Source organism: Canis lupus, chromosome 13 (genome assembly GCF_011100685.1).
Source record: "Canis lupus familiaris isolate Mischka breed German Shepherd chromosome 13, alternate assembly UU_Cfam_GSD_1.0, whole genome shotgun sequence".
NCBI lineage: Eukaryota > Metazoa > Chordata > Mammalia > Carnivora > Canidae > Canis > Canis lupus.
Window position 1 is genome coordinate 41,754,928 of NC_049234.1, and position 13,462 is coordinate 41,768,389.

Here is a 13,462-nt window from a genome sequence, read left to right on the forward strand (position 1 = left end):
AACTCTAACAAATCTTTTGAATACAAGTGGAAGACACGGAATGTGAATGAAGCAACAAGATGCGGTTGAAAATCTGAGATGTCACCTTCTGAATGTGACCAGAGACACATGGAAAGGCTGCTCCTCGACCATTCTCCACTTCTTTTGATTTGTGAAAGATTTCGTAACTCGGGCACCATAAGCATGAACTATATCTCTATTGATCTTGAAGTCCTTGTTAGAGAAGAGAATATATGGGAGTTTTTTCTCTTCCTTTTGTTAAAAATTTTATTTGTTTATTTGAGAGAGAGTGAGAGAGAACAAGCAGAGGCTGGAGCAGGGGGCAGGGAGAAGCAGACTCCCCACTGAGCAGGGAGCCCAATGTGGGGCTCGATCCCAGGACCCTGTGATCACGACCTTAGCTGAAGGCTGACACTTAACTCACTGAACCTTTTCTTTATTTTTTCTTTTCTTTAATTTATTAGAGAGTGAGAGAGCATGTGAGAGAGCACACGCAGGAGGAGAGGCAGAGGGAGAAGGAGAAGCAGTCTCCCCAAGGAGAAGGGAGCCTCATGCAAGACTCGATCCCAGGCCCCCAGGATCATGACCTGAGCCAAAGGCAGACACTCAACTACTGAGCCACTCAGGCGTCCCGCCCCTTCTTTTTAATTGAAGACTAAGTTTGAAAGAGAATTTGGCAGAGAATGTGAAGGGAAAACTAGAAAGAACTTGTCAAAAAACAGCGTTTCTTTTTTTTTTTTATTCTAATATAAGAAAATTAGATGGTCAGTAAGGATATCATAAAGATTGAAAATAACATTTTCACCTAGGGCATCACAATTTGGACCAGTGGTTTCAAACAGAAAAAGAAGGAAATATTTCAAATAAACTTTCAAATAAACAAAACAAAGCCAAACAAGCCTTCTGTAGTGAAACATAGATGTGATTATAGAAAAAAAAAAAGAACAATGGTGATAATGACCAAAAATCCTTAAAAGAAGTAGGAAAGAGGAAAAGGTAAAGTTTTGTGTGTCTTTATCTATAATGAATTTTAATTAAAAGAAGTAACTCTGGTCCCACAAAAATCACCAGGTTCCGGTGGTGGGACACATCTTTGCCAGGAAAACGGAAAGATATGCCTATTTAAAAGATGGATGCAAGGACCCCTAAGGGGCTCAGGGGTTGAGCGTCTGTCTTCAGCTCAGGGTGTGATCCTGGGTCCTGAGATCGAGTCCCGCACCGAGCTCCCCACAGAGAGCCTGCTTCTCCCTCTGCCTCTCTCTTTGTATCTCTCATGAATAAATAAATAAAATCGTTTTTTTAAATCAAATAAATACATAGTGGGGTATAGAACTATTTGCCAAAGATACCCTTGAATAAAACTCACAAAGTGAACAGTATGGGGGAGACTGAGAGCAGGTGCATGAGGTGAAAGGAAGGAGACGTGGTATCATTACAGTGTCACACTCGCCACTCTCCAGCCAGTCACATGGAGCATGAGGGCTACCTGACTAACAAAGAGGCCAGAACGGGAGCAGAAGTCATTAGTGGTTGGGGACCTCAATCATCTGGACATCTGTTAGATGCTTCATTCAACTGAGGCCCTGACGGAGGATAAAATATCGCTAAAAATGTCACTTCAGAGAGGATAGAATTACATAGTTTTAAGGGCAGAAGAATTTTTCACGAAAGTTCAGTTCCCTCTTGTCACATTTAAATCTAGGAAAACCAAGGCCTGGAGAGGTTGCAGAATTAATTATATATGGGACATGAGGCAGAAATTAAATATGCATCCCATATCATTAATTCGCCCTTCCAATATTTGTGAAATTCTTTCTATTTGCTGGACACTATTCTAGGCACTTGGAATACATTAGGGGAAAAAATAGATAAAAATCTCCTCATTCCATATCTGATATTCCTATATTCTGGATGGAGAAAACCGACAGTGAAGAACATAAAAAGTGGGTGGGCTCCCTAATAAAGCACCGTGTAATAGGGCAGCCACTGGTCACATGTAGCCATTTCAACTTAAGTCTAAATTAATTACAAGTGTGGGCACCTCGGCAGCTCAGTAGTTTGTGTCTGACTCTTGATTTCAGCTCAGGTTGTGATCTTGGGGGTCACAGGGTTGAGCCCCATGTCACGCTCTGCACTCAGCGCGGAGTCTGCTGGAGATTCTCCTTCTCCCTCTCTCTCTGTCCTTCCCCCATGCTCATGCTCCCTCTCTCTCCCTAAATAAATGAAAAAATAATCTTTAAAAAAATTGATCAAAGTAAAAAAATCGGTTCCTTGAGTCACAGTAGCCACAATCCTTCAATGACCTCATCTCAGCAATTAGGCCGTGGTGTAGTTGCTCCACAGCCACGTATGGCCGAGTGACTGTCCCCTTCAACAAAGCAACACTCGTATGACAAAGGTAATAAGTGGCATAGAAAACCCATATCACTGTAGTAGTTAGCGGTCGCTGTCTTACAAATCACCAGAAGATGTAGCAGCCGACCATGACTGATACTTACTATCTCGCATGGTTCCAGAAGATCAGAAACCTGGAAGGTGCTTCCCTGAGATTGGCCCACTGGGGTGTAGGCCACAGCCTGCCACTCGCATGTAGGCAATCTCAGTCCCTCACCACCGGAGTCTGTCCGAAGGGCTGCTCCGGTGACACAGCACTGGGTGTCACTCAAAGCCACTGATGTATAGGAAAGAGCGAGTGACAGGGAGGGAGAGAGGGAGAACCCAAGTCAGAAACCACCATCTTTCAATAACCTAATCCCAGCAGTGACATCCCATCCATTCTGCCACACTCTATTCCACACAAGAGTCACTAGGTCGGGAAGAGGGGTCAAGCTCGAGCACCCTGTTTTGAGGAGAATTAGGTCATTAATTCTGCTAATCCATGAGCATGGCTTTCTGTTTGTTGCCTCCATCTTTAATTTCTTTCATCAGCATCTCAGAAGTTCCAGACTATAGGTCTTTCTCCTCTTGGGCTAAATGTATCCCTAGGTATTTTAGTCTTTTTGGTGCAACTGTAGATGGGACTGTTTTCTTAACCTCTCTTTCTGCCTCTTAGCTGATAGAGGGATGCAACAGGTTTCTGTATATTAACTTGGTATCCTGCAACTTTACTCAATTCACTTATTAGTTCTCATTGTTTTTTGACGGGGTCTGTAGGGTTTTCTATATAAAGTAGCAGGTCATCTGCAAATAGTGATAGTTTAACTTCTTCCTTACCAATATGGATGCCCTTTCTTTCTTTTTCTTATCTGATCGCCGCAGCTAGGACTTCCAGTATCATTTTGAGTACAAAGGGGGAGAGTGCACATCCATGTCTTGTTCCTGATATCACAGAAAAAGAGTTCAGTTTTTTACCATTGAATATGGAGTCAGCTATATATTTTTCATATACAACCTTGATTAGGTTCCCTCTAGACTCATTTTGTTGAGAGCTTATCGTGAACAGATATTGAATTTTGTCAAATGATTTTTCTGCATCTCTTGAGGTGATTGCATGGTATTCATCTTGTTTTATTGATATGATGTATCATGTTGACTGATATACAAATATTGAACCATCCTTGCATCGCCAGGAAAAATCCCTCTTGATCAAAGTAACTGCTCTTTTTAATGCATTATTGAGTATGGTTAGCTAATATTTTGTTGAGAGGATTTTTGTATCTATGTTCATCAGGGATATTGGCCAATAGTTTTCTTTTTAGGAGGGTGTCTTTGTCTGGTTTTGATATCAGAATAATGCTGGCCTCAGAAGAAATAACTGGTCAGGGAGAAGTCCTTGCATCTTGTTTTGAGTTTAAACAGATTAAAAATAATTTTGACGTAAAACAGAGGCAACTTTTCCTTTGTTCTGAATAAGATTTTGTGTGTTTGTAGTTCCTTATGATTATGTGTATGTGACTCAAGTACCCAACCACTATTTTTGGAGAGACCTTGAATGCAGTAAAGAAAAATAAATCAAATAGCTTCAGACTGAGATACTAAATGCTTCATTCAGTCTTGTGAATTAGATGAATTTAATGGACCTATATCCCAGTATATAATATGCCAGTATATTTTTTCAAATGTGGATTTAGATTGCTCTCTACCAGGGAGTTCTCAGGAGATAACATTTGCTTAATGAAGCACTTGCTCAGAGGAGATAGAGGGGAACAGAGAAGTATAGCAAGAGAACTATGCCAGTCTCATTTCCCTTCCTTTTATTTGGAACAAGGCTTGTGAAGAAGGAAAGGTCTTGATGCAGTCTGAATTAGAAGGTAAATAAATTAACCATATAAATCTATGCCCTAGGAGAAGAGGCCAGGGTATATCCTTATATGTAGGAGTAGGGTTGTCCGAGAAGGAATAGATGTCCCCATTGTCACTTGTCCTTGAAAGAGATCAATGTAGAGGCATAGAATGCAGTAGGGTCTGGACTCAAGGATGAAATGCTTCCTTCTTTTATTCTAAGATCAGGGTTCAGTTCAGCCGAAACTCCAAATTGTGGAGATACTTGGAATGATCTTGGAGTGGTACTGAGCTGACCACTACCATCCAGAGGAGGCAGAGATGGCTTACAAAGCAGTTCTTCGGCCTGAAGTCTCTAAAAAAAGAAACTTGGGACTCCTGGGTGGCTTGGTCAGTTAAGTGGCTGACTCTCGATTTCAGCTCAGGTCATGATCCTGGGGTCGTGGGATAGAGCCCTGCGTCAGGCACTGCAGTCAGCAGGGGTCTGCTTCAGGATTCCCTCTCCTCCCTCTGCCTCTCCCCCTATTTTCCCACTTTCTCTTTCTCTCAAATAAACAAGTAAGTCTGAAAAAAGAAAAGAAAAGAAAAGAAAAGAAAGAAAAGAAAAGAAAGAAAAGGAAAGGAAAAGAAAAGAAAAGAAAAGAAAAGGAAAAGAAAAAAGAAAAGAAAGAAAAGAAAAGAAAAGAAAAGAAAAGAAAAGAAAAGAAAAGAAAAGAAAGAAAAGAAAAGAAAAGAAAAGAAAAGAAAAGAAAAGAAAAGAAAGAAACTTCCAGTATAAATCAAAAGTTATTCTCAGTGCATATACTCTATATGTCTAACTTGAAAGGTGGAGGGGGATCCTAATTAAAAGATTAGCCTGTTCACAATGCACTTATTACAAATATTAGCTTTTAAATCAATGGCAAGGGTCACAGAGGACCAAGTACCAATGCTGATTATCAATACTAAGAAGCCAGGTAACTCTTAAAAACCTCTTTTAAATGGGTCATTTCAGACCTATGATCCACTAGGTATAATTTTAATCAGACATGTTTTAATTTATTATTTTTTTTTAATTTAGAGAAGTTACCTGAGAGAAGGAACTACCTGCAGATCGAGTATGAGAGAAAAGTAAGATGGTGCTGTTAGTTGAGAAGAAATTTCAAGGCAGTGACTCAGCCATATGGATATCAGGAGAGGTGTTTGAGCCGAGTGAACAGCGACCACCAAGTTCTAAAGACGGTATATGTGTAGCCTGTTCGTAGACTGTTGGGAAGCCCAGGTGATTGATGCATAGGAAAAAGGAGCAGAATAGTAGGAGAAGGGCTGGAGAGGGAGCCGGGGGAGGGGGGGGCAGATCACAGGATCTTGTGCGGTGAAAAATGGGCTTTGGAGCGGATTCTTTGTGTGGAGGATGCCATGAGGGAGATTCAGGGAGGGCGGTTACAAGATCAGATGTACATTGTAAAAGAATACTGAAGCTGCTGCATGGAGACTAGGACCTAAAAGGGCAAGCAGGAAAGAGGGGTGACCAGTTGTTCTTCAGATATTCACATCTGCAAAGTCCGTTTTGCATATGAAGGCAACATACTCCCAGGTTCTGAAGGCCAGCCTACCAGAGGTCTCAGTCAACTAAAAATTTTACAAAAATTCAATATTGCAATGCAGCTAGTAAAATAATCAGGTTCATAGAAATTAATTGTGTTTTCAGGCCACAGATCTCTCATGTAACCACCATCTCTTGCTTAGTGCGCAGCTCTAACGTCAGATCAGGAAAAGCTCTTTTACTTAATTTATCCTTTTTGTGTTTTATTCTCCCCCTCAGCTCGGGAATTTGGCCTTAGTGTCACAATGGGCCTAGTCAAAACACAGATCGATAGTCCTGGGGCTCCCCCTTGCATGGGCGCTGCCCCGTCCCCCTCGCTATATGTAGGGTGGTTGGTCTCTGAGATCCCATGTTGTCAAGGACACAACATGAAAGGTTAAAGGAATGTCACTGTTCCTAAACCCTTGGAAGTTTTAGTTCTCTGGCTTACCCATCAATTCCAGTGTGTTTGGTCAGTTTTTCTTTTCCATTAAATTCCTTCCATTCTACCAAAAAGAATGTCTACAGTCTAGACATGGACAGTCCTCAGTGATTCAATGGATTCCAGAAAAGGAAAAATATAAAAAGTCAAGTCGACTTCTCTTGAAAAAAACAAAACAAAACAAAACACTTAGGGGCTTAAGTCCTGGTTATCAGCTTGGTAGGTCCATAAACTAGTTTTCTATTAATTAACCTGGAATTGGTCAAAATGGTCGAAACTTAATGACCCTCACAAAATTCACGAGATAGTAATAGTTAGCCTAGATAGATGCCAATAACCTTTATAATGAAGGATTTTTTTCCCCCAGGGAAAGGAGTGCCTGTACCCATTATTTAAGATAGGCCAATTCTCTTTTCAAAAATCTGAGAAATGAACAACAACAAAAAAACAAACAAAAAAACAAAAACCAAAAAAACAAAAACAAAAACAAAAATGGCTCAAAGAAACTAGAATCAGAACAAATGGAATTGAATAAGATTGAAGGTATTTCTTCCAAACTGCAGAAAAATTTCCCCCAGTGGGTCACAATTATTATAATGAACCTAGATGTCTACAACTGAAGTTTCCATACTTTGGATATAAATAACAAACACAATAAGGATAAACTCTAATAAATTCTGTCTCTTTATTTTCCCAGTTTTCAAGATTCCAAGTAAAACATTGATAATAAAAATTGTTATTTTCCATCAATTACCTGTGTTATGATTTCCTGAAGATATGTTCATCCTTGACTCAGGTACTTCATCAATTAAAAGCCAACTTTTTGAAAACCAAAAAAAAAAAAATAAAAAAAGTCAACCGGCCTTAGCCTACCTCCATTTGAAATGAGTTCATATATAGTTGAGACCTTCACTCACTAGAATCAATGGGGGGAAGGGAGCTGTTTCGAGCCTGGGCTCAGCAGGCCGAGGGGATTTTGAGCAGCATCCAGGGCCAAGTTAAGGGGAAAGAAATCCAACACCCAACGCAGAACCACAGAAGTTTGAGGCGTGTTTGGGGGATAGCAGAACATTCGCTTAGATGTGAGCCTTATTCACATTTTCAGTGCTCTTAGGATAAAATTGGACAATATCACACATGGACCTTAGCTAATAGGCTGTGATTTTTGTCACTGTGGCTTCTTTGTATTTATGGGCTTAACTTACCGAAACACAAAGCTGTTGAATTATTCTTTACGAAGAAGGAAGCATAATATGATTACTGTTGGAAAACTTACCTGCTGTGCTTATAATGCTCTAGTTGACTACCCCTGGGAAGTTCATTATGATAAATTGATTAAGTTTGTGAACTCATTGGTGCATAAATGAGAACTACACTGCTGAATAAAGATATTCCCTACGTTCTTTCATAAGGAAGATTTTTTTTCTTTCTGTCTTTTTGTCTTTTTTTTTTTTTTTTTTTTTTGCCTATGCACTGGCAACCCATTGATCAAGGAGAAGCCTATGACTTGTGCAAAGAAAGCATATTGTTCTCACTTTCTCTTATACCTGATCTGAAGGTAGCGCCTTCTCTCAGGTAACTTCTCTAAATTAAAAATAAATTAAAGATGTCTAATTAAAATTATACCTGGTGGATCATAGTTCTGAAATGAGCCACTTAAAAGAGGTTTTTAAGAGTTATCTGGCTTCTTAATACTGGTTATCAGCATTGGTAATTGGTCCTCTGTGACCCTTGTCATAGATTTCATTTATTTTATTTTTTTACACATTTATTTTTTTGTTGGTGTTCAATTTGCCAACATATAGAATAACACCCAGTGCTCATTCCGTCAAATGCCCACTTTAGTGTCTGTCACCCAGTCACCCCCACCCCCCGCCCTCCTCCCCTTCCACCACCCCTAGTTCGTTTCCCAGAGTTGGGTGTCTCTCATGTTCTGTCTCCCTTTCTGATATTTCCTACCCATTTTTTCTCCTTTCCCCTTTATTCCCTTTCACTATTTCTATATTCCCCAAATGAATGAGACCATATAATGTTTGTCCTTCTCCGATTGACTTACTTCACTCAGCATCATACCCTCCAGTTCCATCCACGTCGAAGCAAATGGTGGGTATTTGTCGTTTCTAATGACTGAGGAATATTCCACGTATACAGAAACCACAGCTTCTTTTGTCATAGATTTCAAAGTGTCTCTACCAGAAAATTAATAACAAGGAGGCCGTGAGACTGGGGAGGGTTAATGGCAGGGTGGCCTGCTGAGCAAACCAAAGTCTAACCCCATGAATTCTTCAGGGTTATGGAATCAAGTGCTAAAGACAACCCGTCAGGAGCAGCCAACTCAACAGCTACAGCCAATCAAATTCCTTCCTCCCTCCCTCCCTCCCTCCCGTCCTTCCTTTCTTCTTTCTTTCTGTCTTTTTGTCTTTCTTTCTTTCTTGCACTTCAGCACTTTTTCTTATATAAATGTTTCCCCTGGCTCCTGCCTTCCAAGCGTCCCTAACCACTCCCAGTCCCGTACTGCCTAATGGAATCAGTGTTTGCTCAAATAAACTCTTGAACATTTTAATATACGTCAGTTTACCTTTTAACATCGTGCTGGCTGATATGTTTGATGTTGCCAATAAGTGTTTTAAGATGGTCACATTTCACAAATTGCAGGATGTATGTTTCTTATTGGATAATAGAACTCGCAGAGCTGGGGCTCCAGGCCCAGCATCAACTGCACTGAACTACTGGGGTATCGGAGCCTCAGGCTCACGCTCTTCCTCACATCTTTCTGCTTGGTCCTCGCCACCCCTTTATGCTTCCCTCCCGGGCCTGCGGACACTTGAGTTTGCTCTGATTACTTTGTCTGATGTTTACTTTGGAATTTTATTGTTTAAAACTATTTTTTGTAATTTATTTATTTATTTTTTAAAGATTTTATTTATTTATTCATGAGAGACACCAAGAGAGAGAGGCAGAGATACAGGCAGAGGGAGAAGCAGGCTCCATGCAGGGAGCCTCATGCAGGACTCGATCCCAGGACCCTTGGGTCATGACCTGAGCCGGAGGCAGACACTCAACCCCTGAGCCCCCCCGGGGGCCCCCCATTTTTGTAATTTAAACCCATCAAATAAATGTCATATCCCTCATACAGTGCAAAGAAAGAAGCCCCCAGTCAAGATAAATCCTTTAGGGACTTCTCCAAACCTTGTAGGAACTTTTCCCACCCCGCTCCCTACCCGAGGCCTCGCCTGAACCTTCCTCTCTGACTTCCCACACGCTGGTAAGGAAACAGCAGAGGCAAGATCTCCAAGGGTGGCTCCTTATTTGCTAAGGTGTCATTAGCTGAAGAAAGAGAGCCCCTGTCCCGTCTCCCTCACCCTCAAACCACCAAGGGGGGGGGGGTGGGACAGAGAAAAACATCCAATGAAAACCAAGTTTGTTGCTTTAAATCGGGGAGAAAGAGAAACAAGCATAAACAAGAACTCCCATCTTTTCATTTTCCCCTTTTTTAAAAAATGCCTTTCGTTCTTATAGCGCTGTGATTCGGCGGTGGGAAGTCTGTAGGCCTTAGCGGGCGTCATAACCCAGGTGCACACGGCCCTCCTGCTGCTGCCCGTGGGGGCCGTGCCCTGGAGGAGAGGGGAGCACCTGGGCAGCGGGTAATCAGCACCTGGTTATGACGACCTGAGCCAAACCTCTGCCTCTGACCTCTAACTTCTCGAGGCAGAACCGGTTGCTAAGAACTTGACTTAGACCCACTGCCGAGTTCAAGGACGGCGGCTGGTTGTGGACCCCAACCTTTCCTGAACCCCGCCGCCAGCATTGTCACCCTGGGCCCAGAGCCCAGCTGGGGGACATGTCACTGGGCAGGTCGCACCGTATATTGCGGTTGCCAAACCCAACCAGGCGGGAACAGCACCTGCTTGCCACCACCTGCTCGGCCTCCTTGTCCCCCCTTTTTTTGTTCTGCAGAGATCGGTGCGTTGACATGTCACTTCGGGGTCCCAGCCCTGGTGGGCCCTGGGCTGCAGCTCTCGGTGACCTCCTGTCTCTCAGGCAGGAGCAGGTCAGTGCGCCCGAAGTTGCTCGCTTCCCATCAGCAAATCTACAGGGCACACGTCCTGTCACCCCCCCTCGTGCCCTAGAGCCGGAGCGTCCCATCGCCCATCACAGGCTGGTTGGCCTCGCTGCCTCCTCGTCCTGTGTCCTCGAGGCCCTGGTCCCTCCTGGTGCCCCCATGCGCCCATCCTCGCTCTTCCTCCCATCAAGGTGTGGCCTTCAGGGACACAAACACACAACTCTCATCTTAAACAACGTCTCTCCTGCCCCTTGTACTTGTGTCCCACTGTCGCTTCTGTCCTCCGTCGCCCTGCTGCCAGGCGCTGCGTCCACTCCCCACCACTCAGCCACCCCTCAACCCGTTCCGGCCTGGATTCTATCCCACTTCACTGAAAGAGCCTTTCCTGACCCACCCCAAGACTTGTACTTGGCCTAATTCAAAAGTTAATTTCATGTCTACTTCTCAAATGTAATGTGCCTGCGAATCGCCGGGGGATCTTTTAAAAAAACGCAGATTCAGGTGCAGTAGGTCTGAAGTGGGACCCAACCTAGTGCCTTGGATAGGACATCCCGTGTGACGTCGATGCTTCTCATCTGTGGACCAATCTCTGAGCAGCAACTGCTTGCAGATCTTGGGCTGTTGGGGTTTTTTTTCTCTTTGTATTTTTTTCTTGTTTCCTTCTCCTTGGAAATTCTTCTTTCTTATGCTTTGTATGTGGGAGTCCTTCTTATTTTTAGGGCTCGGTTCAAAACTGGCCTCCTCAAAATGCCCTTACGAGACCACCTATCCAGCGAGGATGCTTGATATGTCTTTCTTTTTTCTTTTTTCTTAAGATGATTATTTATTTATTTATTTATTTATTTATTTATTTATTTGAAACACAGAGACACATAGAGAGAGAGAGAGAGGCAGAGACACAGGCAGAGGGAGAAGCAGGCTCCATGCAGGGAGCCCGATGCGGGACTCGATCCCGGGACTCCAGGATCATGCCCCGGGCCAAGGGCAGGGGCTAAACCGCTGAGCCACCTGGGGATCCCCTTGATATGTCTTTCTAAATACATAAATACCTTGAACACTTTGCCTTTTTTTTTTCTGGTGTTTATCATCACGTTCCCTAAGTGTATAGTGATTTCCTGGACTTCAAGGACCAAATCATGATAATAGTGACGATTTACTAAATACCAACCGTATGTACCAGTGCCTTACATGAATAACGTGTGACCCTCGGAACAATCCTGGTAACTCTTGCTGTGTCAGTTTTAAAAATAAGGAAATTGTGACCTTGCCCAAGGTCAAAAAGTGGGTGAGCGTGAACACAAAACCGATGTCCCTTCCACCATGATGCCTCTTCCTATCACCCCATGTTTCCTAGATTGCAGTCTTCAGCACCTGGCAAAACTCCCATGATAAGGGTGCAATAACCCATGGCACAAATCCTGGCCCGTATCCTCTCTGGGGCATGAGGCGGAGGGAGCCTCACATGACCAGCGATTCCCATAACCTGCCCTATCTCCCAGAGGTATCTGTGTCAACCAGTGCATGAGCTCAAGAGCCCACTGATGTTATATTGTGTAATCCTGCATTTTGGGGAGGGAAAGAAAGCTCATGGTAGCTCTCTTTTGGAAGAACATGTAGTGGAAGTACTCAGAAGTTCTCTCATTTCGATGGCAGTTTTTGGAGAATATTTATTTTGATCAGATCTTAGAGGAATTTAGGAATGTGTATGCAGTAATCATTTTCTCCCTTAGAATTTCATGACTCTTGCCTTTGGGAATGAAGAACACCATGAAATCAGGGACACAATGAGAAAAAAAAAATTATTTCTCCTCGGATGAGCAGGGAATCAATGGAGTCCCCAAAGAGGGGGAATGGAGATGGAAACAGGGCTCATTGGGCTTTGTAATCCCTTCTGAGTGTCCTAAGGCTTTATTCAGTGGGGCAGCTCCACCGTCACACTTGTCCCCAAGGTCTGGGATTCAGCGCCCAGTGGGGAAGCGCAGTCCAGGCAGCCGCAGAAAGGACACCAGGCCTGTCTTCAAAGTCTGCTACTAAGCACGTCCTCGAAGAGACGTGGGAATCACCTGCTAAAATCATACTGGATTGAGAGACACAAAAAAAGAAATAAATAAAAATAGGTAAACTTGTGGAAACTTCAGAGCCATAAATCCGTATGGAGCAGGTCCCCAAGCTGGACGCTGTCTCCACGGCTTGGACGACGGAGGCACCGGTGCCTGGTAAATGGGCCTCTCTTGCCAGGGCAGCTTTCGGAGAACCAGGGAGGCCCAGACGCCAGGGTCACAGGGCCGGGTCCCTCCCCATGTCCCATGTGCTTCCCAGGAGCCATCGGCCCTGACCTCCCGGCCTCTGGGGCTGCTGCTCCCGGGGACCAGTGCGACGCTGGCCTGGCCTCGCCGCCTCCCCGAGGCCACCTGTCCCCAGAGGGAAGCCGGGCTGCTCTGCCACCGCGGGCTCGGGCCCTGTCTCGAGACTCTGACTAAACAGGAGGACGGTGCACCCCAAGGGGCCCGGGGAAACAGACGGCGCTCGGGGGTGGCCCCTTCCGTGGTGCCCCAGGTGACACACCCAAAGGGGTTCACATGAGTGGTGTGAAGGCCTCAGGGCTCGTGTCTTCTTCTGGTCTTGGCCCCAGGCTCTGGCCAGGCCCCCCGCAGGAGCCCGCTTCTCCCTCGGCCTGTGTCCCACCCCCCTCCCTGGGTCCCTCAGGGGTAAATAAAGAACATCTGGAAAAACAAACCTCAGGCCTGAATATTCTTTTCCCCAATCTCTGTTGCCTCCTTGTGTTCGGTGCCCTCAGGGCCCCGGGGCCCGGCTGGGTGCTGGGTGCTGGGTGCTGGGTGGGAGAGCCAAAAACCATGCCTGGAAATTGGCCTGGAAACCCGGCCAATGGCGACCCCAAGGCCTGGGGCGCCCTATGTAGGCCACACTGCCAGCAGGAGCCGGAGTGGGGACCTGCCCCCAACAGGCTGCACGGGGCCCTGCCATCAAGGCCCTGCCATCGAGGCCAGGGACGCTCGCCACCCAGGAAGAGTCTGGATGCAGAGAGGGGGCAGGGGGCAGGGAGGGGGCCCAGCTGGCTCAGCTCCTATCACAGCAGCCTCTTGGGCACCTCCGAGCTCCACTCCCCGGTTTTCTCCCCCTGCTGCCACAAGCCAGGGGTGCCCAGGCCTCT